This window comes from Python bivittatus, unplaced genomic scaffold (genome assembly GCF_059951505.1).
Source record: "Python bivittatus isolate LINGU-HERP-01145 unplaced genomic scaffold, Pbiv_v1 ctg000590_np1212, whole genome shotgun sequence".
Taxonomy (NCBI): domain Eukaryota; kingdom Metazoa; phylum Chordata; class Lepidosauria; order Squamata; family Pythonidae; genus Python; species Python bivittatus.
Genome location: NW_028277086.1, coordinates 19258135 through 19286111, shown reverse-complemented (window position 1 = coordinate 19286111; position 27977 = coordinate 19258135). Strand labels below are relative to the sequence as shown.

The 27977-nt window shown below is 39.6% G+C and overlaps 1 protein-coding gene and 1 long non-coding RNA gene across 7 annotated transcripts in view; one reads left to right on the top strand and one right to left on the bottom strand.

Moving 5' to 3' along the window:
• The window catches only part of OXR1 (oxidation resistance 1), a 270118-nt gene that overhangs the window by 103291 nt on the left and 138850 nt on the right, over nucleotides 1-27977 (top strand). The window lies entirely within an intron of this gene.
• On the bottom strand, nucleotides 11-26524 carry LOC148214753 (uncharacterized). The gene is made up of 5 exons (XR_015797511.1): nucleotides 26272-26524; nucleotides 23342-23461; nucleotides 19401-19493; nucleotides 2780-2907; nucleotides 11-161 (listed from the first exon to the last, which is right to left on the bottom strand). It is a non-coding gene; the product is annotated as an uncharacterized LOC148214753 (long non-coding RNA).

Sequence of the window (27977 nt, the reverse complement as noted above, 5' to 3'; positions counted from 1 at the left end):
AACAGAATATATTTTGATGCATTTATTTCATTTTCTCATGTTGACTCCAAGTGAATATGCCTTCAGGTATGAATTATTATTTTAGTCTGGCCAAATTTCTGACGTCCAGCAGAGATGCAGAGATTTGTTTGCTCATCCAGTGTGCATAAGCAAGTAGTAGTCTGCAGGAGCAATAAGGGGAAAAAAAAGTATGTCAAAACATGTCCTAGGATTGCAACTCTCAACAAGTCTGCAAAGTTTATCTATTCATCTTTCATCTTTATAATTCAATGCACCAGTTGGAAGCATTTTTATGTGAGGCTATGGAAATTACTAATCAAGTATAAATAATCACTAGGACTTTATTTCAGGCTTAGCTAATCTGTGGCCCAATCAAAGGGCTGGAGGAAAACTAAAATTGAACTTGACTGAATGTGACTTTTTAAAGCATTACCTCTGGTGATAAGAGTGGCAAATCACAATTATTTTTCTGCTCTTAATACATCTGCAGAGAGCCACCTGGCAGCTCTATTTAAGGTACTTCTTGGGTAAGGAGGGACCAGAGGAGGATTTACAAGGCCACTGTGAGGCTTGTTCCTGGCACAATGATAAAGTCACTCAGATTTGCTTGGAGTTGGACTCTGACTATGCAGGGGTTGTAGAGTTGACTGAGGTTTGGTCTTGCCTGGTTATCTGGGAAGAGATTGAGTCTGTTAGTCCTGATGAAGTGGACTGAATTCAGAACTCTAAGTTTGACTACCTATACATATGATTTGTCTCCTACCTGACTGGTTAAGGCCTCAACGTGCAACTCCAAGGGGCCTGGAAAAAAAGGATTATTTGGATCCTTTCAGTCAGGGCTATGGCACTGAGACAACATTGATCACACTTGTCAATTTGCCTAATTGGCAAAGCATGGGATGGTGCCTCATCCTGATGCTCCTAAATTTCTCAGCGGCTTTCAATACCATTGATCATAACACCCTTCTGGACCAGGTTAGAGGACTGGAAGTGGGAGGCATTGTTCCCCTCCTTCCTTCAAGACTGGTTCCAGTAGGTGTTGGTGTTGGTGGGGGTGGAGATAGAGCTACCTTTACAGCCTACTGTGTGTGGTGCCCCAGGGCACAATTCTCTCCCAGCGTCTATTTAACATCTATATGAAACCACTGGGTGAGTCATCCATCAACACTGGGTGAAATATCATTAGTATGTCATAAAATGAAATTATGCTTCTCTGCCCTGGACCCACCAAGTGATGCTATCAAGGTTGTTTCCCAGTGTCTGGAGGCTGTAGGGACCTGGATGGAGAATAATTAACTTCAGTTCAATCCCAGCCAAGCATACATGGGTATGGATTTTAGGGCCCTTCTGGATCTGGAAAAGTTCTGTCTTTAAATCTAAGTAGGGTTGCAATTATTCAGACAAAGTTGGTGCACACTTTGGGGGATTTCTTAGACTCACAACTGCTGCTGAAGGAGCAGATGCCATTTTGTTTGGCAGTTGTGCCTGTTCCTAGATCGGGAGTCCCTGATCATGGTTATTTGTGCCTTAGTCGTCTCTTGCTTGCGCTGCTGCAGTGAGCTGTACAGGGGGCTGATTTGAAGAGCATTCAGAAGCTGCAACTGGTCCAGAATGTAGCAAGACATGCAGTTTTGGGCACACCAAGGCACTCCCATGTAATGCCACTGCTCTGTGAGTTGCACTGGCTTCCACTAGGTTTCCAGGTGCACTTCAAGCTGCTGGTTACTACCCATAAAGCCCTGAATGGCACAAGGCTAAGTTATTTGTGGGACTTCCTATCTACAGATGTTTCTGCTCATCCCACCAGATGCAGGGTAGGCATGCTCCAGGTCCCTTTTGTGAAGCAGTGTCCTCTAGTGGTAACTAGGAGACTTTTGTGTTATGATGCCTGCACTCTGGAACACCCTGGGATTTAGTTGGTCCTGTCCTTGTTAGCCTTTTGGAAAGTGTTCAAGACCTGGCGTTTGGCCAGGATGTCAAGTGAGGCCAGCGGAATGATTGAATGATTGTAGAAGCAAGTTATGTGGTTTTAATTACAGTATGTTCTGTTGTTATAGTTTTAATGGGGGGAGGGGTTGTTATTGTATAGTCTTAATGCATTGCAAGCCTCTCAGAGTTACTAAATGAGATTGTAAAATAAAATAAAACAAAATAAAAACTGGAAAGTCCATACCAAGCAGGTAAAGTGAGGCAAAGCAGGAGGACTCAGAATCTATGGATTTACTCAGTGGACTGAGCTGTTTTGATTGAATAACCAAACTTGGAGCAGCAGATACAGAGCACCTCTTTTAAAATCACTAAAGCATCCATGTCTTTTTCCAGGTTCACATGGCTGTTTTATAAGCTGCTCCCAGATGTCTTTCTATACAGTATATGTGCATCTACACCTACTTTATCTGTGAGTGCAGCTTCAGAAGCAGGTGCACAAGCATAGAAAAAGATGCAACTGCTTTAACAGTGTGGAAAGAGGTGCTTTGTATGCTGTGGTGTGCTGGAGGTGGCTCCTAACGGCTCACAAAAACCAATTGTTAAATTTTCAGGAATTTTGCAAGCTGGTTGAAAGCAGAGCTGAGCCCCAACACTTAGCATGCAATCATCTGTTTGGCGGCTAGCAGTCTGGTGGTGTCAGTGGAGCTGGCAGAGTTGGTTATTAAATATTTATCAGCATACACTGTTTGCATGAGCCCCCAAGCATTCTGAACTACGTATATCTTTAGAAAGACTTATACACCATGATTTTACCACCAGTTTAGGGAGGTAAAAAAACCAACCAACCAACCAGCCAACCAGCCAACAACCTGCTGGGGATTTCTACAGGAACCCAGTTGCAAGAATCCCCATCAAGGCTCTGTTCAGCACAGATTGCAGTCCTGAATGAAATCTACTTGGTCTCTTTGCTTTTAGAATCTGCAAGAAAAGAAGAGATTATATCAAAACAGTTCACCTTAAAACAAGCCTGTATCAAAAGAAATCATGTTAAGAAAGAATTACAATTTGCATTAATGGAGTACACTGGAGACATTAATATAGTGGAACCTCGGGTTACGAATTTAATTCGTTCCGTGACTCTGGTCGCACCCTGAATTGGTCGCAACCCGAAGGAAATTTCCCCATAAGGTTCAATGTAATTACCATTCATCCGTTCTGGCGTGGAGGACAGGGAGGCGGCTATTGCTTGGAGGGAGAGTCCCCCTCCCTACGACCACATGTCAGGGGCAGAAAATGGCCGCGGACCACGTGTCAGGGGCGGAAAAATGGCCGCGGACCACATGTCAGGGACGGAAAATGGCCATGGACCGTGTCACAGGAGGGAAAATGGCCGCGTATCCTGCTTGTACCCCGAGGCGGAGTTCGCAAATCGAGGTAAATTTTTGCGGCCGGAGCTGGTCGTAACCCGAAAAGTTCGTTAGCAGAGGCGTTCGTAACCCGAGGTTCCACTGTATATATATTTTTTTAAAGTTTGGATTAAGAGAAGTTTAGAACATCCTGTATCATTCTGCGAGTGAAAAATGGATACTGCTTGGGTTTTTTCTTTTTTCAATCAGATCAGTAAAACAACTTTTTCTATTTCATTTCTTTTTTTTTTTTAATTGATGCATTCATTTTATTTGAAAAATGGTGCGGACTCTCAGACTTGGAGACCCATCAATACCTACAGAAGCAGGGGATTTAGACAAGAAACAAATGCAGTCCCTGATTAAAGCCCACAAGCCTGTTTTTTCTTCAAATTAAAAAAAGTGGTTTACCTTAGTGTACATGTTTAATGTTGATTAAACTATCTTGGACTTAATCATGTCTAAGTTCACACAGAACGTTTTCAGATGAACTTTCCTTAACCCTGTACAGCCTTGCAGATTTTGTGACTCTTCTGATCTTATCAGTCCAAGGCATGTTAATCAATTTACAACTCAGGATGAAGTTTTTTTAAGGCATTTGGGTTAATTTCAGATGCCTCTGCACTTAAAACTGCAGATGGTTAGATATGTAAATGACAGAGTTGGTTACTAACAGAATCAGCTGCATATCTCAAAAGAAAGTGAAAAAAGTTAGTAAGATGAATTGTACCTTTTGCAATCACAGATTTTTTTTAAAGTAAAGTTTCTTTTAATATAGAAATGGGTATTCCTTAGGTCCATTGAGGCTCATATTTTATTTTCAAGCCTCAAGAATATTAACTTTTCAAAGCTGCCTTACTGAATGATTTACTTTTAATCTTATCCTATACTGGTAGTTCCTGGTGATAAGCAATATTGTTTCACATTTTCCAAGCTGGATTTCATTGCATAATTATGATCTGGTTTACTGACAACTATTTGATAGGAGTTGTTATTGCTTAATTAATGTAGGTTTGTGCAGAGAGATGGATGATTTTTCTCACATTTATGAGCAGCTTTAGCTAGGACAATATGTTAAACCAAACCCAGAGGACTAAGGAATGTCTCTAGAAAAATGTTGATGTCATAGCAATTTATTACCATGTAGATTTTGAAAGCCACTTATGTGAAATAACACCTCTATATTCCATCTTGGGTTTTAAAAATAGATTCAAGGCCTTTGAAAGAGTTAACAATTCCCTCCCATTCTTTTACTTGCAGACAGCAAGTAATGGTACTGAATAATAATATTGATGATGATGATATATCATAGCCAGTAAATAATTGATATAAAAATGATCTTATATTAAAATCACAAAATTGTATATTAAAATTGTATGTTCAAATACAACTCTCTCTATAAGATACTTTTTCATTTCAAATTGCTATCACTAATTATTGATTTCAGTCTGTTTTCGTTGCTGTGGAAAGTCCTTGGATTACTCTGAGTAAAAAATTATGAGTCGCACTGACAGACTAAAAATAAACAAATCACCAAGTCCAGATGATATCCCCTAAGCATTCCTAAATAACTTTAAAAATGCTGATCTTTTCACAAAAAGATGCAGCTTTTCTTTAACATCAGCATCTGTTCCTGAGGACTGGAAAAGAGCCAGTGTGATCCCAATTTTTAAAAAGGGATTGAGGAATGAAAATGGAAACTCTACGTTATTTAGCTGAACTTCTGTTCTGAAGAAAAAAATTGAAAGTACTAAAGAGGAAAGAAAGCAACATATAAAATAATGACCCTGGCTAAAAAAAAAAGGAGCCATGGTGATTTCTGCCAAAGTAGTCTTCTTTCACCAGCCTTCTGGACTTTTTGAAAGGTCAAGAACCGTACAATTTCGGTTGAGCATGATTCAACAGAAATTGTATGCTTCGACTTCCCAAAGGCCTATGGCAATTTCACTCACCAGAAGATAAGAGACAAGTGCTTTCATGGACTGGTTAAAATTGGTTAAAAAAAAACCAGGAAGCAGGGTAGGAATAAATGGGCTAGTGTTACACTGATGAGATCTGCAAACGAGGAATCCATATAGATTGGAGTTGTGACTGATGTTTTTTATAAATTCCAATAGAAGAAAATAGAACTCAGAATCGAACTGTTGGGTTCTTGGTGCTTTCTCCATATTGAATGAAAAATGGCAACTTTTGTGTAAAGTGATACATGTTGACACACCCCAAAATGCACAATTTATGTATGTATGTATGTTTGTATGTATGTATGTATATATATATAGGATGGCAGTGACTGATTAGGAAGAGATATTGCTCTTGGTGGACAACTGAGTGAAAGCAACAATCCAGTGTGCAGCCTTTTCTTTTTCATTTTTTAAAAAAGGACAATTTTCATGTGTGAAATTGTTAGAAAAGGATTTGAAAATAGAGCTGACAGCCTCCGGTAGAATATTGTTGAACCAATCTGGTTATGCACCTTAAGAAGAATATGATGCAGGTGTTTAAAAAGGGAACAGAAATGATCAGAAAATGATCAAGGAAAGACTGCAGCATTTGGGACTCCGTAGCTTGGAATAAGGAGTGTAAGGGGATCCTGCATGGCACAGATAATATGGAGAGAGAAATGCTTTTCTCCCTCTCTCCCAGCGCCAGAACAGAATCATCCACTGAAGCTAAATTCAGAGATCCAAGAGGATTTTTTTTTTCATTCAGTGTATAATTAAAGTATGGAATTTATTGCCAACAGCTACGGTAATGGCTGGAATTTGAATAGTTTTAAAAGAGGACTGGAAAGGTTCAGAGGATCAGGCTGTCAGTGATCACTGGCTACTAACATTGCTTGCTATTTGCTGCCTCCTGAATCACAGCCAGTAGGCCTTGATTCTGGTTGTTGGGAAGCAACTGTGGAAGGGTGTGATCCCTGATCGTTGGAATGGAACTCGGCCACTAAACGAGGAGTGGGTATAGATGACTACAGGATTTTACTTGCCTTGTAACTCTCTCTCTCTGTCCCTTCCTCCGATCCCTCTCCCTTTCTTTCCATATCAACATTTAATATTTAAGTTATTTCTGCTTTGTGCACGTGCCAGTTTGACTCCAAGATGGCTTAAGAAAATCCTGTCCAAACTGAGACATTTGGGCAAAACCTTCCAAGGTGTTCAGTCTGGACTGCAGGCTACCACCTCGTTGGATAATTTCCATGCTGCATTGACCAATTGCTTCCCTTCCTGTGGGTATTACTGGACATATATACTGTACTTATTCTGTGTGGGTATGTGTATGTATAAAATTTAGATATAAATTTTATATATCCAAGATTAAAGTATCAAAATGCAGGTACAGTGGGGCAAAAAAGTATTTAGTCAGCCACCAATTGTGCAAGTTCTCCCACTTAAAAAGATGAGAGAGGCCTGTAATTTTCATCATAGGTATACCTCAACTATGAGAGACAAAATGAGAAAAAAAATCCAGAAAATCACATTGTCTGATTTTTAAAGAATTTATTTGCAAATCATGGTGGAAAAGTATTTGGTCACCTACAAACAAGCAAGATGTCTGGCTCTCACAGACCTGTAACTACTTCTTTAAGAGGCTCCTCTGTCCTCCACTCGTTACCTGTAGTAATGGCACCTGTTTGACCTTGTTATCAGTATAAAAGACAACTGTCCACAACCTCAAACAGTCACACTCCAAACTCCACTATGGCCAAACCAAAGAGCTGTCGAAGAAACAGACCAGAAACAAAATTGTAGACCTGCACCAGGCTGGGAAGACTGAATCTGCAATAGGCAAGCAGCTTGGTGTGAAGAAATCAACTGTGGGAGCAATAATTAGAAAATGGAAGACATACAAGACCACTGATAATCTCCCTCGATCTGGGGCTCCATGCAAGATCTCACCCTGTGGGGTCAAAATGATCACAAGAACGGTGAGCAAAAATCCCAGAACCACATGGGGGGACCTAGTGAATGACCTGCAGAGAGCTGGGACCAAAATAACAAAGACTACCATCAGTAACACACTACGCCGCCAGGGACTCAAATCCTGCAGTGCCAGACGTGTCCCCCTGCTTAAGCCAGTACATGTCTGGGCCTGTCTGAAGTTTGCTCGAGAGCATTTGGATGATCCAGAAGAGGATTGGGAGAATGTCATATGGTCAGATGAAACCAAAGTAGAACGTTTTGGTCTAAACTCAACTCGTCGTGTTTGGAGGAGAGAGAATGCTGAGTTGCATCCAAAGAACACCATACCTACTGTGAAGCATGGGGGTGGAAACATCATGCTTTGGGGCTGTTTTTCTGCAAAGGGACCAGGACGACTAATCTGTGTAAAGGAAAGAATGAATGGGGCCATGTATCGTGAGATTTTGAGTGAACACCTCCTTCCATCAGCAAGGGCATTGAAGATGAAACGTGGTTGGGTCTTTCAGCATGACAATGATCCCAAACACACCGCCTGGGCAACGAAGGAGTGGCTTCATAAGAAGCATTTCAAGGTCCTGGAGTGGCCTAGCCAGTCTCCAGATCTCAACCCCATGGAAAACCTTTGGAGGGAGTTGAAAGTCCGTGTTCCCCCGTGACAGCCCCAAAACATCACTGCTCTAGAGGAGATCTGCATGGAGGAATGGGCCAAAATACCAGCAACAGTGTGTGAAAACCTTGTGAAGACTTACAGAAAACGTTTGACCTCTGTCATTGCCAACAAAGGATATATAACAAAGTATTGAGATGAACTTTTGATATTGACCAAATACTTATTTTCCACCATGATTTGCAAATAAATTCTTTAAAAATCAGACAATGTGATTTTCTGGATTTCTTTCCCATTTTGTCTCTCATAGTTGAGGTATACCTATGATGAAAATTACAGGCCTCTCTCATCTTTTTAAGTGGGAGAACTTGCACAATTGGTGGGTGACTAAATACTTTTTTGCCCCACTATATGCCAGTTCAAGAAGCTGCATAATTGGTTTTTTCCCCCTACTTTCCAGCATGGACACCAATATTTTTATATCACCATTTAACAGCACTACAGATATGTCATAGTGGTTAAGATCTTGGTTTAGCATGGAGAAGGTTCTAGTTTGAATCTCGGCTGAAATCATCATTATCATCATCATCATCTGGCTGACTGTGCAACCAACCATAATAATAACTCCAAGGGTTTGCCTTTGTATATTTTTTCCGGTCACCTGAGAGAAAAAGGTTTCACCCCAAATTCTTTTTCTCTAGCTAAGGTAATAACTCATCTTAGCATTATGGCTGCATTTGAAGTATTTTACGCATTTTGACCATATGATCCTTGCAAGTTAGCAATAAAGTCTTTTAAATTTGAGTAGCATAAAAATAATCTCTTCAATTATTTAGAAAGTAGCTTCAATTAAAAGATAACTGAGCTTCTTAAAGTCAGCTTGTAGAATCCAAGTCCTCAGGGAAAACTATCATATCTTCTCTGCAGTAAGTAAATTAAGAGTGCTTGTCAAACAGGACAAAGAACTTCAAGAATTGATTGAAGAATTGCAATTATAATAACCCCAGATAGTAAATGCTGCATAGTGATGACAGATATTGGTAAAATCTAGAATCCAGTCCAGAATATTAAAAGCAAATGTGATTATGCAAATAGAATAGGAGATAAATAAGATGATTGGGGTTGGAAGGGCACAAATAGCTTTTAAAAAAAAAGCCTCCCCCACCCTGGTACTCTGATTTATTAGGATTACCAACTTCTAGAATTTTAAGCAAGCATAGCTAAATTTTTAGTCTCAACACATCTGGAAAGCAACAAATTAAGGAAAGCTATCTTACAGCACCACTGGAGGGCAACAAAGAGTAAACCTGACTGAGCACAAGTTTGAGACGCTATTAAGGCCTTCCTCATTATTGCTCTTATTGCACCCCTGGATAGCTACCCAACAGCCTTGTTTAAAGTGACTTGGGCACTCCTGGCTCAGAGGTCTACGTGGGATAAAGTCGCTCAGATTCATTCTAAGTGGGATTCTAGCCTTGCAGCAGGCCTTGTGGATGTGGCTGGGGCTCAGTCTAGTTTGGTTATCTGGCAGTAGTTAGATTGTATTGGTCCTGATGAAGTCGACACGATTCTCAAAACTGTAAGCTTGGCAGCTGTGTCTTAGATCCATGTCCGTCCTGGCTAGCTAAGGCTTTCCTGTGGCTGGGTTTTGGCAATGGTGAACTCTTCCTTGAGAGAGGGGGTTGTCTTGTCATTTCTTAAAGAATTGGTGGTTCATCCCTTCCTCAAGAAGCTGCCGCTGGACTCAACAGTATTGGGCGATTTTTATCTAGTCTCTAGCCTTACCTTTTTAACGAAGGTTGTGGAGAAAGTAGTTGTGTAGCAGCTCCAGAGAACCCTAGAGGAAACAGATTACCTGGACCCCTTTCAGCCAAGATCCAGGCCTGGGTATGGGACTGAAACAGCATTGATTGCACTTGTAGATGACCTCAGACGAGAGCGGGATGGAGGTGGTGCATCCATCCTTGCTCTTGACCTGTTGGTGGCTTTTGATACCATTGATCATGGTATCCTTTTGGATCGGGAGTTTGTGAGTGGGTGGTACTGGGTCATTCTGGTTCTCTTCTTTCCTCCAGGGTCAGTTGCATGGAGGAAAGTGTTGATGGGGGAAGGAGATCCAGCCAACGGCCCCTGCTTTATATGATCCCTCAGGACTTGGCGCTCTCTCCATTCCTATTTAACACCTACATAAAGCCTAAACCTGGTTAGGTCATCCAGCAGCATGGGGTGCGGTATCATCAGTATGTCGATGATACCCAAGTTTACATCTCTACCCCTGGCTGCCCAGGTGATTCTATGGAAGAATCTGTCTTGGTGCCTGGAGGCTGTGGGTATTTGGATGGGGAACAATAGGCTTCAAGTTAACCCTAGCAAGACTGAGTGGCTTTGGATATTAGGACCTGCTGGTTCCAGGTATTCCCCATCTTTAGTTCTAGAGGGAGTTGCACTATCCTAAACAGAACCTGTGTACAATTTGGGGGTTCTTCTGGACTCACAACTTCTGTTCAAAGAACAGGTGGAAGCTGTGGCCAGGAGGGCTTTGCTCGATTTCATATTGTGTGCCAGTAGCACCCATTTCTTGACTGTGAGGCTCTGCCCATGGTCACCTATTCCTATACCTCCTGAATGGACTACTGCAATGCACTTTATGTGGGGCTACCTTTGAAGACCATTCAGAAGCTACAGTTGGTACAGAATGCAGCTGCACAGGCAGTTATGTGGACTCCTGGATCAACACATGTTACGCCTCTGCTTCATGTGCTGCATTGGCTGCCAGTGTGCTTCTGTGTGTAATTCAGGGTGCTGATAGTGATCGATAAAGCCCTTCATGGAATGGGGCCAAGTTATTTGAGGGACTGCCTCTCCCTGATTATGTCTACCTATCCATTAGGTCTGGCAGGAAAGGCATGTGCTGGGTGCCATCTGTTAGGAAGCATCGTCTGGCAAGGCCCAGGAAGAGACCCTTTTCTGTCATGGCATCTGCCCTTTGGAACATCGTTCCCCCAGAGATTAGTTTGGCCCCAACCCTGTTGGCCTTTCCACCTTAAATACGAAGTTTTGTCACTGGGCCTGGAGATCTGGATTGTGGCAGAGTCTGCACAACAGTTGTGCTGAATTGTTTTTACCTCAGCTGCAGTTTACATGTAAGTTGTTGTGTTTGTTCCTTTTATGTTTTTGTATGCTGTTTTAATTATTATTAGTCGCCTAGAGTCATAAACTTGAGATAGACCATTTAAAATAAATAGATAAATAATGGCTAAAATAAATAAATAAGTTAAGTAAGTAAGTAAGTACTCAGTATTGATTACGACAGTTCTCAAGATTCTCTAGCAAAGAGGCTTTCTCACCCAATTTCATGAAGTTTTGCCAAAACTGAACCAGGAATATTCTGAATGTAATAAATGAACTATAGCTCTTTCACTTATTAATCTGAAATATAGACTCCCACATTTCTTTTCTCAGTGTGCCATGAGTAACTATGGTTTCCCATTATATCCAGTTATTCACATTATATGCCTCTTTCACATGGCTCCAAACAGTATTTTGTTATAGCTGCAACATGGCTGCCCCTTTGGAACAGAAAATTCAGGTGACAGCAGAAGGCATTTCTGATTATTTCATCTCTTGCTCTTCTGATTGATTTCTACAACATTGCTAACAGTTTTTTGCTAGTGCTCAGTATTCAGTTCCTCATAGCAAAATTGTTTGCTCTTCATGTTGCCTGTTCCTAATTTTTAACTTGAGGGGTAGTCTCTAAGGGTAGGAGATTTTCACAAGATGTCCATGTCATACACTATAACAAGTGGAAATTAGTGGAAATCAAGCAAGACTTGGAACAAAAATCCTCTCTTCTAGGTGGAGTGCCCATATTCATGATCCACAGCTAGGACTTTCAAGCAAGTCATTCCACTGTTTCCTCTTAACTTCTTAAGAACTGATTTGGGGATAGTTTGTCCCCTTAATCCCACCCACCCCCATAGATTTGCAATATTTCTCAATGACATTAGTCTAGTTCTTTTTTTTTTTTCCCCTGACCCCCTCATCTGTTCCCTGTTAGAAGAAAAGCAGAATAGGTGTTTGATTGCTGGATGCCAATATGCATTTCCAAGAGAGGTAGGTATGCTAACAAGAGGGAACAGTATGACTTTCTGGCTCTTTACTCCACTTCAGAAGATTTTCTTTCCATGGCCTTCAATTACACCCACATGCCTTCTACATAGGACATGCTCAGTTCCCTATGACCTTTTTAGCAACATAATTAGATGGGTTGATTGCATATATGCTAATTAAGCTTTACTCTTTTTAGCAACATTGATATAAATGAGCAATGTACACTCTTAACTCACAGTATTGACCTTCACACACCCCACTCTGAGATCATTCTTTGAACGAACAGGGTATAAAATGCCTCTAAAAATATATTTGTTATCCTAACTCAAAATGGATTCTAGCCCATTTTGGGGCAGTCTACTTAATGTAACCATAACAATTAAGGAGAATTATTTTCAGTGGAATATGTAGGAACAGGACTGCTAAACCTCTTTCTATAAAAGGTAACAACTCTTGCCTATCCAAGTGATAAAGTTTCTCTCTTTTTGTTAGGTAACCATTGCTCTTCATTTACAGAGGATACGTCCTGGTAAATAGCAGAGATGACAATCTCAAATCAGAAAAAAATTCATCAGTTTGCTGCCCTGAGCATTCTTGAAAATAGCATTTGTATGCTGAGGAGTTAGAATTCTGCACTTTGAAAATAAATCCTCTTATGCTTTGAATGATCATAAAAGAACTTTGAGGAGAGGGTGAAGGAATGAGTTAGCTGACATTGTTAACTCAGAAAAAGAAAGGGCCAGACAGTAGGCAAAATAATAATAATAATAATAATAATAATAATAATAATAATAATAATAATAATACTGAAGTATGGTTGTGAATAATTCTTATTTCTATTTTCTTGCTGTGTGTACCAGGTTTGAATCAAAAGTCTTTATTAGTGTTCAGCAGCAAAATTCTATTTCATTTTTTCCTGCCAGTTCTCATTTAGTTTGAGGGAAGAAAATGTGTGTCTGAAATGACTTTACAAGGAGAGGAGAATTGTGAGGAATTCTCATGGATGGAGTTTCGTGCTCTTGCACTTATTCAGAGGCAAGATATGAGTGAGTGGTTGAATGTCCCATCTTTCACTGTTCCATCCTCTCTCCATCATTCATCAGCCCCTTGGCTTTCTGCACATCAGTTTAACTCCGCAGGGAAAATATAAGAGAGCAACTCTCATGGGGGGTTTCAGCAGCGGCTCTAACATCATTGTAGAAGGGGCTTCTGTATCTGAGAAATTTTTAGAGAATTTCTGTTTCTCTGGAAAGATTCAGGGAAATCATCAACCCAATTTCTTTCCCTAGGACTTTGGTAGAAAAGTTCAAAAGGTGATTTGTGCTCGTTATTGTTTTCATAACCAGGTTTCCTATTTTCATAATTTCGTATATGATTTAAGTATGACAAAAATATATCTTGAGGTTCTATCCCTCTCCCAACAGACTCCCCAGATGTCTCCCAAACCCCCTCGGACAATGGAAGTCCAATATATAATGTTGGATTTAGTCCCTGAAGATCTAAGTTCATTTCTGCCCCAGGAATACTGTTTTAAAATTGACTGAGCTTTGATTAGAAGGCTTGCAGCAAGAGGATTGGTTCCAAGAAGGAAAGTAGCACATAACACAGCCTTGTACCCGAAAATATACTGAACAAACATACAGATCACCCAGCTTAGTCTTTTCTTCTATAGTGAGATTTCTATTTAAATCATAATATTTCTATCTACATTTGCTACATATACTCAAATTAGCATCTGCAAATTTTATGCTTATCTGATTTTTTAAAAAATTGAAACATGCATTTCCTCTTTTCGGACAATGTATAAGACTTTTCTCTATACTGGAAGTTCCACTTCAGGTTAGTTGTCAACAATTTTGGATTAAGTCAATAACTTCATTAGTCCTTCAGTTTTGACTATAGCTTCTAAGCATTTTATTTGGGGTTTCTATCTTCCTGGAGTATTTTTAATATCCATTATCATTCCCCCCCCCCAAAAAAAAGAATAGAACTTCAGTTAAAATATCTTGATAATTGTGATATTAGGTTAGTGGTACAACCCATTCTCTTATCTTTTGTTTATGTTAAGATTTCTCACATTGAATTGGTGAATAAAAATTGTGAATTTATCTTTCATGTGTTTATTTGAACATATCAACATTGAGATAATTAGCTAGTTATCAAGAATCATTTGCATCCTTCTTTCATCATCTTATTTTAGGTTTTAATTATTGTGGACTGAAACATGGACTTCAATAGAAATGTGGATTTCCAGTCAATCTCTCTTATATCAGTAATAAACCTCTGTTCCTATGGAAGAAAATGGTTTTGTATCCCTTTTTCTTATGCTTCAAAATTTACATTTCAAAGTATCAAAATTAAAGTGTTATTCTGAAGAAATAATTTCCCATTCAAAGATTGCACAATAATGCAAATATATATGTACGTATATATGCGTGTGTGTGTGTATATACATGCGCATGCGCACACACACAGAGAGAAAGGGAAAAGGGGGAGAGAGAGAGAGATAGTTATAGTTTCCGTTAACTTGCAGGAAAAATTAAGTGGGCAAATGTTCTCTACAGTACTAGCTTAATTACTACAGAAAAAATATTGAAATGTTTTCTGTTTTATAAGTTTCTAAGCTACCATCAGTAAAATAATTGCCAGGAATAGATTTTTTTTGAGAAACAGATTTCTTTATTCATGCTCCAAAATAGCAGATCATCATGGTTTCCTTAAAAAATGGGAGACAAAAAAAAAATCCAATACAACTGAATGCTTCACCTTGCATCTTATTGTATGTTGATGTTTACAAATATTTGTACCTGATTTTTTGCATGCAAGGATGTATCGAAAGTGTATAGATAGTCCTCACTTAATGACCCCAATTGGAACTGGGAAGTCCATCGCTAAGCAACACAGTTCTTAAGTGAAACATCATGTGACCACTCTAGACTTACGGCATCAGTTCCACTGCAGTCGTTAAGCAAATCACACATGGTCGTTGAGACATCATGTGACCGTGACTTGCGACTTCCTGCCAGCTTCTCCATTGACAGTGCTTATCGGAAGCTGGCTGTGAAGCTTGCAAATGGTAATCCCATGTCCATGGGACACTGTGACTGTTGGAAATGCACATTAATTGTGAAGTGCCTGAATGGTGATCACATGACTGTGGGGATGCAGTAACAGCTGAAAGTTTGAGGACTGGTTGTAAAGCTACTTTTTCAGTTCCGTTGTAAGTTTGAATGGTCATTAAACAGGGCAGTCATTAACCGAGGAATACCTGTACTTGAAATCATAAAATATCTATATCAGTTCAGACTGGTCAGTTCCAGTTTCAACTGCCAGTGAAGTAAAAGAAAGCTAAACTCAGCACACTGCTTGTGTAATGTAGTCTTTTTGTAATGTAGTCTCTCTCTAGTTTCTAGGATCTTTATCCTCTGACAAACTCAAATTTAACTCAGATTCAATAGGTTGTGGTGATGTTTTGATTCAAATCACATTTTAGCCATCTGGTCACAGGGAAGTCAATCACCTGTACTATTTTCTGCATCATCTTCAAATCAAGCTCTTTGTGTTCCCTCTGTGTAGGAATTCTGAATTCTGAATGCCAGAGGCAGTGCCTTTATGGTGATGGCCCCATGGTTGGAAAATAATCTATCACACCCTTCTTCAGAACAGTAACTTTTTAGGTACTTTTAAAAAGGGTTTTAATGTTTTATGTCTTGAAAAAAGTGTTTTCAATTTTGAGAATGTACCATTTCATTTTAAGGAAACGTTTAAGCACACCCTGCAATACCTTACAGAATAAGAATTGCATAAATACAGAATAAACATTGCATAAATACCAAGTTATTGAAGAATGTCATGAAAAAGGCAGGTAGTAAATGTATATGAATTGTTTTTAAAATTCACATCTGTTTGTTTCTGCCCAGCTGTCCAGTTTTTTAAAAGCCCTTTGAATTTTGTTTTGGCTTTCATTAGAAACAGCAGCTTTTCCATTCCCCTCCTGTATCTCAAATCAATTAGTGTTAAATCAGCTTCCATGTCCTGAGATCACAAATCAATTTGTGTTAATTAAAGCACTCTGTAAAGTCTTGTATTTCTTGTGCATTTTGGCACTGTGGTGTGACAAATGAATTGGTCATGCCAGCCAAGCTGTTTTGATTCAGAAGATATTTTGCAGTTGCTACAGTCACTGTCCATAGTTCTCTGAAATTCTGGGACACAATGCTGTGTTCTAATATCAGCGTCCTGATACACTGTAAACTAGCATCATGAAGCATTTATTTCACTGCATTATTACAGTGAAGGAATATCTATTTACTCTGCATTATACCTGTTTGCAAGTATACTGGAGCCTTTGGATATCTGTTCCTAGTTCTAGACAGGTGCTTTTTCTCCTGCCCACCAAATTGAATGTCGCTTGTGATTCCATTTAAAGATTTCACGTTGGCCGAGATTCAGTGACAGTTACATTTACAATATTAAATACATAAACTTGAAGCGGAATAAGCACAGCTTGAGGGCTGTTTTTCATATTAATTTTTCACACCCTCATGTAAAGATGCATCACAATGCCATAATGGGTCATTGGTTTTGGACACACTCCGTTTTGTTTTGTTTCTGGAGCTGTTATTTCCTTGGGACCCATTCAACTCTGATGGGCATAAACACACCCAAAGGATAGTCAGTATGGAATGCGATCAGGACTTTCAAAAGATAGCCAGTGTGGTATCATAGTTTAACACATCCAGAGGTTTTCAGTTGGGGAAGCCTGGATTAGAAGATAAAATTATGAAATGGAAGAGCATGTTGTGTTTCATCTTCAGCCTTAGGAAGGACATGCGGAATGCACAAACACACGAGCAACCACTTATAGCAAAAGGGTAATTTGCATTCAGGACCTGTGTTTTATCACTTTTTAAAATAAACTCTGTGTTTTCCTTAAAGGAGAATTCTTCTGATCTCGTGGGAGACTATAATGCAGCTTTCCCCATCTGGAGTGGTCCAGATGTGTTAGGAGTGCAACCCCAGAATTCTAGCTATTAAGACAGTTGCAGACTGAACAATTCCAGAAGGCACCATGTTGGAATATGCTGGATTACTGTTTTTTGGTAGTTTGAGAGAATTCTGGAACAAAGTAGTTTGAAGTGATTGCAAGCTAAGGAAAGCATTAAACATCTTTTATAATAATGCAATATAATACATTAAAGGACAATAAGAAGAGTCCAGATTGGCTTGATGAAAGTGCAACATCTTGCTTTACACAGTGGTCAGTCAAATGCTTCAGAAAAACTCATAACTAGTACACAAGGATAATATGCCTTCTTCCTTGTTTCTCTACAGCAACTCATATTCACAGGCAATTTTTATAAGCCTTCTGAAATCCTTTGCTTTTGAAAACCAATGGAATAATTGAGCCAAAATTATTATTTTTTCTTCTGTGCTTTTTATAACTGTTTTTTCCTGCCTGCGATCAATTCACTGATATATTTTCTGAATGTATGACAAGGTGTCAGAGTGAATTAAATAAAAATACTCTGCTATTCATCTGGTGGAGGTACTTCAATATCCATCTTACTGATACACTTAACCTGACTTTAAGGCATGAATTTAGATAAACTGTATCCCCACATTCCTGAAGATCCATTTCTTTTTAATGAAAGTTTTAGTGGCTTTCCAAAAAGTGCAGAACTGTAGTTGGAATGACACTGTTAATGCTATAATATAATTCTACCTGGGGTGCTATATAGAGTATCAAAGGCTTGAAGCAGCAAGAGAACTTTATGTTAAGAGAAAAAAAAAATTACCAAATGACAAAACAAAAACAACCCCAAAATAAAACAAAAAACAACCCCAAAACTATTACCATCATAGGTTTTTTTCTATTAAATCCTATGCCTTGAAAATGCTCTCCTCAAGAAAGTTATAAAAGATGCTCTGCCCATTTTGTGTCATTTGCCTATCAAAGTGGAAGACAGATTTTGCTTCCCATAATAATATCAAGAAAACATTAGGAGATAAGAATAGGTTTTCTGCAGAAATTCAGAATTCCTCAGGAGAAAAAAAATATAAGTCAACGTGCAGTTTTAGCCTTGGCCCTCCAGATCATCTTCTGCTTCCTCATGTGGTGGAAAAGCTTTGCATCTTTTGGGTGTTTTCTGTTTGGGTGTTTCTCCCACCTTCTTGGTGGGGCCTTTTCTATGTCCCAAGTATTTTACTTCTTCACTAATGTTCTGCCTAAGTTTAAGACTCCAGATGCTTCCTATTAATAAGCTCTTTTTAATGCTGTATCAAGAACAACTAAAAGTAAATTGTTGGCTTATCTGCTCTTCTGCAGCCTGCAAAAGATTGTTAAGAGATTGAATTGCTTCAGCATTTCAAAAGGACTCTCTTTAACCCACCTGGTCTATGAACACTAGAAGGTCCCTGATTGCAACACTTGCCTTTGCTATTTTTGGTTAATGTCAGTGCAATTTGCATGTAATTTTTTTTTCCCCTTCACGACAGTCCACCTCAGGGAAATTACAGGTCTGGGCATCTCTTTCAGATTTGACCTTCAAGGGTTGAATGCAGACTGTGCCAGATTTCCAAGAGGCATAAAGCAGCTGTTTACTGACTATGAAGACTGATGGCTAAAGTATGCCAAGATATTAAGGAATAGGAAAATTCGTGACAATGGGGCTTTCTGAAATACTGTTTTGTATTATTGAATCAAAAGTGGATCTTTCCCTTAATTAAGGAAATCAAAGCATAATACAATTGAATAAACAGTTTAATTCTGATCTGTTTTCTTCAGCATACAAAATTATCCTGAGAAGGAATATACTTAGATGAAGTAGGCAAACCAGTTTTGTACTCAGCAAGTAGAATCTGAAAATAAGCATTCTCTTTCCTGCAGAGCTCAAATAATTAAAGGAGGAATGTACGCAGCATTCCTTCCTCCATTTCTCCATCAGGATACTCTGAGCTAAGCAAGAGTGAGACCCATTGAGTTTCCATGGCTGTGGGTGGACGTGAACCTGTCTCCTGATCTTTATCTAACATTTTCACCATACTGGCTTTTCTAAAGGATAGTATGGTGGCTGGCTTTTCTAAAAGATCTCTATAATGTATGATTTTTGAACCTTAGGTGTTCAGAAATTCCAAAATGTGTTCTTACATAGCTATAGGAAGCTGCCAGGATCCAGTACCTGAAGTATCCCAAAATCCACAAGTTAGCAATTCTGGGAAACATGTCTAAATACCAAATACTAGACAATATGAACTTGCTTTTCTCCTTGTTTGGTAGAAAATTTATTAGGTAAGTAACAGCAGTAAGAGTTCTTTCTCTCTGAGAAAGTGTTCACCTGCCTAAAACTTTAGCATTTAGCACTTTGCTAAGTGCTTCTGTAGCAATTTTTCACAGCCAGTTGTGGCTAATAATAATAAGCAACTTACATGGATGAGTCAGATCTGCATTGCAGAAGTCAAATACTATTTTGCAAAGACGTCTTGAGCATGTAATGCCAGCATGTGGGAAAAGAAAGTGACCTGTCAAAATAAGAAGACAAGCTTTGCCCATCTCAAGAACTAAAAAAAGTATTTCAATAAATCTGTGACCTCAAAACCTTTTTATCCCTTAGATTAGCGCTATTCTCTCCATGGTTGTAGCCAGTTGACAAAGGTGAGGGTGGGCAATCTTTTGGTGGCTGGTGGCTGTTCAGTTGGGTTTGGGGGAGGTTTGTTAAAGCAAAGAGGATATGAGAGATATGAAGCAAGCATAGTTTTGAGGGAGATCAGAATTTTTGTTTTTAGGTTCAGTTTAACTGTGTTTAAGATGCTAACCACAATTTTCATGGTTCATGAGTTTCCTGAAAAAAGTGAAAGGATGCAACTGAAATTTGGTGGCACTCTTGTAGGGGATTCTGGGGCCCACAAAAAACGCTTTGGGGGCTGTAAGAGGCTCCTAAATTACAGACTGCTAAAATCTGGTACAAAAAAAATGTATACCTCTTCCAAAAATAGAGAAGCAACAAGACCTCCACTATTCTTGGTAACATTATTAATACCTCCACTATTCTCAGTAACATAAATGCAACCAAGTTTTTCTATTTAATGCCTGGTATAGAACTTTGACTTGGTGATCAAAAACTGTCTATTTCACAAAGCCAGATTGAAAGAATTCTAGGTAACGATTCACTCTGAATCCAGCATTTAACCAATAAACCTACTTTCAGGAGCTTTCAAGAAAGTTGAAGTCAGTGGAGAAATTCCTGTAGATTAACTTTCATCTATTTATTGTAGATTTCCAGACTAGCTCATCAGTAAACATTTGAAATGGCCATTTGTTTTGAAACTGCAGAAAATGTCATTCTACTTGTCCTTTGCTTTATAGCAACTGAAAAATGTTTGATATTTTAGAAATGTTTTCGATTAAGAAGACTCCTAGATATGGCAATGCATTCTGTTGTGTAACTTTTAGAAAAGTTACCCCCAAAATAAATTCCAGAGTGGTGGAGAAGAACCTTGATTTTGCAAACCAGACAATGAGTAAATGAGTGATGAATCAGTGCCAATGTGGTATTTTTGCCAAGCAAATCATCTTTAATGGAGGCTCCCATATTTTGGTATATCAAAACTTCCTCTCAAAGTGCTGTAAAACAGATTTTTCAGCAGCTGTAGTCTCATAATGGATACCTAATTTAAAATAACAGGAATATTATATGACTATTTGGCTGCCCTTTGGGGGCAAAAACACTAGTCTTGCGTGGCAGAGTCAACAAAGCCATAAACTTTCATGATCTTCAGCGGGACTGGGAAACTATGGCTTTCCAAATGGTGCTGAAGAACAGCTCCAAGCCTTCTTCACACAGGGTTTAAAGGCACCAGTTTCACTCTGCATGGGCCACAGTCCAGCTTATCAGTATATACCTTTATGAGATGAAGGCGTTTTAAAAAATGGTCTGTATACATACAGTGGGGCAAAAAATTATTTAGTCAGCCACCAATTGTGCAAGTTCTCCCACTTAAAAAGAGGAGAGAGGCCTGTAATTTTCATCATAGGTATACCTCAACTATGAGAGACAAAATGAGAAAAAAAATCCAGAAAATCACATTGTCTGATTTTTAAAGAATTTATTTGCAAATCATGGTGGAAAATAAGTATTTGGTCACCTACAAACAAGCAAGATGTCTGGCTCTCACAGACCTGTAACTACTTCTTTAAGAGGCTCCTCTGTCCTCCACTCGTTACCTGTAGTAATGGCACCTGTTTGACCTTGTTATCAGTATAAAAGACACCTGTCCACAACCTCAAACAGTCACAATCCAAACTTCACTATGGTCAAGACCAAAGAGCTGTCGAAGGACACCAGAAACAAAATTGTAGACCTGCACCAGGCTGGGAAGACTGAATCTGCAATAGGCAAGCAGCTTGGTGTGAAGAAATCAACTGTGGGAGCAATAATTAGAAAATGGAAGACATACAAGACCACTGATAATCTCCCTTGATCTGGGGCTCCACGCAAGATCTCACCCCGTCAGGTCAAAATGATCACAAGAATGGTGAGCAAAAATCCCAGAACCACATGGGGGGACCTAGTGAATGACCTGCAGAGAGCTGGGACCAAAGTAACAAAGGCTACCATCAGTAACACACTACGCCGCCAGGGACTCAAATCCTGCAGTGCCAGACGTGTCCCCCTGCTTAAGCCAGTACATGTCTGGGCCCGTCTGAAGTTTGCTCGAGAGCATTTGGATGATCCAGAAGAGGATTGGGAGAATGTCATATGGTCAGATGAAACCAAAGTAGAACGTTTTGGTCTAAACTCAACTCGTCGTGTTTGGAGGAGAGAGAATGCTGAGTTGCATCCAAAGAACACCATACCTACTGTGAAGCATGGGGGTGGAAACATCATGCTTTGGGGCTGTTTTTCTGCAAAGGGACCAGGACGACTGATCCATGTAAAGGAAAGAATGAATGGGGCCATGTATCGTGAGATTTTGAGTGAACACCTCCTTCCATCAGCAAGGGCACTGAAGATGAAACGTGGCTGGGTCTTTCAGCATGACAATGATCCCAAACACACCGCCCGGGCAACGAAGGAGTGGCTTCGTAAGAAGCATTTCAAGGTCCTGGAGTGGCCTAGCCAGTCTCCAGATCTCAACCCCATGGAAAACCTTTGGAGGGAGTTGAAAGTCCGTGTTGCCCAGTGACAGCCCCAAAACATCACTGCTCTAGAGGAGATCTGCATGGAGGAATGGGCCAAAATACCAGCAACAGTGTGTGAAAACCTTGTGAAGACTTACAGAAAACGTTTGACCTCTGTCATTGCCAACAAAGGATATATAACAAAGTATTGAGATGAACTTTTGATATTGACCAAATACTTATTTTCCACCATGATTTGCAAATAAATTCTTTAAAAATCAGACAATGTGATTTTCTGGATTTTTTTCCCCATTTTGTCTCTCATAGTTGAGGTATACCTATGATGAAAATTACAGGCCTCTCTCATCTTTTTAAGTGGGAGAACTTGCACAATTGGTGGGTGACTAAATACTTTTTTGCCCCACTGTATTCTGATAGAAACAAAGTTGGTAACATAGAGATGATTATGGGTTCATTCAGTGGCATTCTAAGGAACAGATAATAAGATGAGGACTTGCAAACAGAATCTGTTGGGGTAGAAAATACTGACAAATAGTCTGATCTGATAGAAGACACATTTCTAAGGAACTGGCACAATACCTTCCATTCATTTGTGCTGGAGGGAAAAAAATAGCTGGTAGGAAGTGTTATCCCATTACTGATTACAAAACTTTTGGATGAAAGGGACACTGGCACAAAGTACATGCCTCTTTCAGTTGTATTTTAGAATAGTAGCTAATCATTAAATCTGAATATAGTGGGTCTATGTATTTCATAAGGCTGACAGAAGGATACTGTTGGGATAAAGTAGGTAGGATGGGATATAAATAGATGAATCCAAGGAAAACATTGATGGGAATAACTTGGATGGAGGCATCAAGTAGCTCTTGCTATGAATAAAGGGAAGAGAGAAGCTATCTATCAAATTTAGGCAGCAATGTAATAGATCTCTGGAAGCTGTGTCATTGCATTACAAGGAGTTATGCCAGACTGAACTTCCAAATAGTATTTGAAGATAGCAGTACTGGCTGACCTTGTCTGGGCTTGGAAGCTAAACAGGGTTTATCTGGGTTTGTACTTGGATGAGAGAGTACAAGGCAATGCCATGGCTGTACGTTGGGCTGGGAAGGAAGCAATCAAATCCTAGGAAGCAGCACCAGTAAATCACTTATGTACTGTTGCTAAGAAAACTTCATGGATGTGTCCCTGCAGTGCCCAGGGGATGAGCTTGATTTGATGGATACTTTACCTGTTTAATGATGATAAATATACTTGCAGGCAGCAGGGCATATGGATCAAAGCAATGGTTTCTTTGCTGACGTTGGGAACATTTTTCAATTCACGCTTCTGCCACTGTATATTGTCAGGCCTGTAAAAGGCATTTCATCTGTTTACTACCCATTGGAGTTGTAGTGAAGCATAGATTTTGCACGTGAAGAGAAAATGTGTAAGCAGCAGTGAGACAGTTGATGTGAGCTATTGATCCAGCCCCTTTTCATGGGGTGGAAGGGCAAACAAAGTGGTGGCTGTGACTGACAAATTGGAAAATCAGAAAGGGGAAATACTACTCAAATCACACCGTAAAATACCCATAGAAAGTGTATGCATCCCATGTTCTGCTGGCCTTCATTTTTCAAGGACTTTCAGTCCATTAGTACTAGCTAAAATTTAAACAAAAATGATGAATTTTACCGATGAGAGGTATTTACAGATTATAAGCTGTAACAGTACTTATACGTTGGGACTATCTTTTCTCTGTTCCACATTTTCTACTGTTCAGCATTAACACAAGTAAGAGTTTGTAAAGGGTCACTTAGATCTATCTCATCCTGAATTCACGATGCAATCAAGAATGTGTCTTGATTGCTTGAATGACAAATATAATCCTGTATTGGTTAGGATGCATTAAATCATGCTTTGTTTTAAGGGAGCTGGGTGGTGGCAAATAAACAATGAAATTTCCGGATTGAAATACTGTATATTTTAGGCTATCTCTCAGAACATATTCTTGAATTAGAAAGGCATAGGTATTTAAAAGGTATTTAAAATGGATTTTGGAAACAAAAAGTTTTTTGTCAAGAGATTCTAATGTAAATGAAGGATAAATTTGACCTCCATGTTTGTACATGCATTATAAAATTTTGATATCAGTGTAGAATTGCAGAAGCTAAGTTGTGCCTGTTTCTTCATTCTTACCTCTTTTACATACATCAATGTAAGGGCTACCAGAACTGGGCTGCAAAACTACAGGCATTAGATGGCAAGATAGAGTACAGGTTTCTGTGCCTCTTTGTTGCCTTGTTAGTGGTCATGTGGATTCTTGCAACCCAGCTCTGGTACTTCTAAAACAGGACATAAGAATCGTGCTGCTGGATCACACCCAATGCCTAATCCTTTCCCCACCAGTTTGCCAGCAGATGGGCCTACTGTGGCCCCTGCCATCCTGCCTGCAGCCCCCGCCATCCCACCTGCAGCCCTGGCTGACCCACCCGTGGTCCTCACCAGCCTGCCTGTGCTCCATAATGCCTGCCCACGGTACCCACCCTGCAGTGGCTCTGATGACATTCTTACTCAGCCCAACCTACCCCGTAGAGAAAACCTGAAGGAATGTTATGTATGCCAACCTCAGCCCCTGGAAGAAAGTCAGGCATATATTTCACAAACAAGAAAACAAATAAATAAGATGCCATAAATTCACTGTTGAGTCACTTGTTACTTCTTGTTTGTAGTGTTGATTGGACATTCCAATCGTGTCAAAATCCATATACTTCTTTATGAGTCCAAAACAGTCAAGATAATTTCCTCCTCTTTATAACTTACTGCTGATCCCATATTGGGTAAGAAAAGTTAAAATTGACAAATAATTTCATAGAATAATTAAAATAATAGAGTTGGAAGGGACCTAGTCTACTCCAACATTCTGCAATGTTCAGAAAAACCAATTAAACCATCCATTAAATGTTAAAAACTGCTAGAGATGGAGAACTTATAACCTATATAGATAGACTGTTTCACTGTTGGACAGATCTTACTGTCAGGAAGTTTTTCCATATAATTCGATATTCTTAATTACTTGAAGCTAAATTAAAGTTCTACCAAAGAGAAAGTTTGGGATATTAAATTTGGGCGAATGCTTTGTATGGCAAATTTAGAAAAACAAGTCAAGTCATGATATCAATTAGTTTTTCAGTTTACATAGGTGAATGGAAGTTTTTTTCCCCCTACATTCAGCAACATTGTGACATTGTATGCATTTGTCCACTGTGGTTCAAGATGCCAAGACGTCTGTGTTATACATATGCTATTCCTCTTTACCATGAATCATCTAAGAATAAGTTGTATTCAGCCAAGCAACATTAACTGCTTTACAATCTCATCTGGAATGGTGCTACGTATTCCTTCTCTTTAAAAAATATCATCCTTTCAGTGATAGGCAGATTTGGCAACAGTTCTTAGACTCAATTGCTGATTCTACTCGTGTTCATTTTTCCTTCCTCACATCTTCATTTGATGCAAAGGAATGAAGATGTCAGCTTTAAGGTCTTACCTACATCCTGCTTTGATGATGAAATACAGATGATATCTTTTTAATGCAGTATTAATTCTTTTTCTGTCCTACAACTACATTTATCTTGAATGACTTATACCCATTTTGTCCATGTTTTGCTCAACCTTGGCAACATATAACCAGGCCTCTGAACTACTGATGCTTACCTTTAGTTAAATGGTATTCCAGCCTTCCAGAACATATCGAGAAAAGTATTATCCAGCAGTGGTAGTAGCAAAAGTATTTTTAAGTGGCATGAGCTTATGCGTAAGCATGTGGCTATTAGCTCATGACTTTTGTTCCTTTTTTGCCCACCACTAATGATAAAATCTCATGTCCAAAAAGGTTTTGCCCACTCATGTCCAAAAAGGTTTTGCCCAACAGCAGATAAATTTGCACCTGCAGGTTCTGTGAATATCAGTCAACAACTCCGTTACATGAATATAGCACAGATATGTCATGTAGAATGCATTCAAGATAGCTGAAATAAGTGGCCAAAATTCACTGGCAGGCAAAAACATTTTGGCAGGCAAAAAAGGAACAAGTGTCTACAGTGCAAGAAGACAACAGTAAAAATTACAACATAGTATGAAACTGATTATGTATCTGCAGAATCAAATAAAATCACTTACCTAATTTAAACTAGTGTTAGGTATGGCAACCAAAAAGATTGGTTCTTCCAACTTCCTGAAAGTCATGGAGGAAAAAAACAACAACTCAGGATAGTGCAGGGGGAGGGTGATTATGAAGAATAAGAGCTAGATGGGTGAAGGTGTAATGGTCTGTGAGAATATCCTTGGGACACAGGAGGAGGAACTGCGGCCCAGACAATGGTCAGACAAAGATATCTCAGCCCACAGAAGGAATGAGGATGGAGAAGGCGTCTCAGAAGGGACCGTTCTCTGGAAAGTAAAGGCAGAGGAGAGGAGAAGTCATTTCAGACTTGCAAGATTCTGTTACTATAACTTTACAATAAGGGTAGTGTTAGTACTCATGGTTTTGGTTTTTTGTCTGGACTATCCTGAAGGGCTGACAGAAGGGTTAAAGTGTGAGGTAGCCATTCCAACACAAGGGAAAGTAGATGTAGCCCCATCTTGTCCACAGCAGCTAGTTCTGAGTTTGAGAAATTGTTTCAAAGCGACTCCTGGCTGTAGAGTCCCTCCCTGTCGCCTAATTCTATCTAACGTGCTTTAACCAAGTCTGCTGCCTTCTCTTCACCCACTAAGGGGTGTTTTCCCCACCATCCACAGATGCAATAAGACCCCTAGATATGACTCTTAATATTGAACAAACAACTCTGCTTTGTTACTGGCATACAAAACCAGAGGTTAGAACAGTTCTGTTTTGCTGTTTGCATTAAACATAACTGTACTAATCTACAGGCAGATCTGCACAGATTGACAAATACATAATAATGTTATAGAACCATCGCTTCTGAAATGGGTAGGAATGAATTCCCCCTAGGCCTAAGAGGCATCCTTGGGGAATGCAGCTTCTGTCTCTCTGTCAGGTTCTGTCCCAACAGTCAGCAGACTCTTAAAAAAAATAGTGCATTTTAAACCCCAAAATATTCACACAATTCAACAATCTTAGTTGCCTTGTAAAGGTCTCAGGGAGCACTCTCCATCCTCCTCCTCTTCGTGCTCTGCTTGATTCCTTTTGCACTTCCTTGCAGGCTCCATTCCACATTCACGTTGGCTGCTCATCAGCTCTGCTAGTCCCAGTCTGGTCCCCCAGCTATCACACATATCTGTGGAGTCCTTGGTGCTCTCTGAGCTTGGTTGTTTGCAGACGTTTCATTACCTGACCAGGTAACATCATCAGTGCTACTGAGTATGGGGTTTGCTGCTTGTTTATATATACAGTAGTAGCTTGTCCTTCCAGTGTTGGTGGGGATGTGGTTTTCTCCTTGGTAGTGCCTTGATTAGGATACTGTTTTCTGCTTGTTTGCCTGGTGTTAATCCCTGCTTATCTGGGTGTAGGCTGCTGGAGAGGATGTCTGGTCTTTTTCTTTCCTAGAAAACCATATCTCCACCAACACTGGCAGGGCAAGCTACTGTCTATAAACATGGAACAAACCCCACACTCACTACCACTGATGATGTTACCTAGTTGGGTAATGAAGCATCTACAAGCAAACAACCAAGCTCAGAGAGCACCAAGAACTCCACAGTGCAACCCTGAGTTACATTTATTCTCTTCTATTGGAACACTGGACTCCTTAATGTCCCCAGTACAGCTCACTTGCATCCATGCTGCAAGCAAGTAATTCCAAGTAATTGCTGCAAGCAAGTAACACCAGTAATTCTTCTCTCACTTTAAATCTCTGACTCAATTT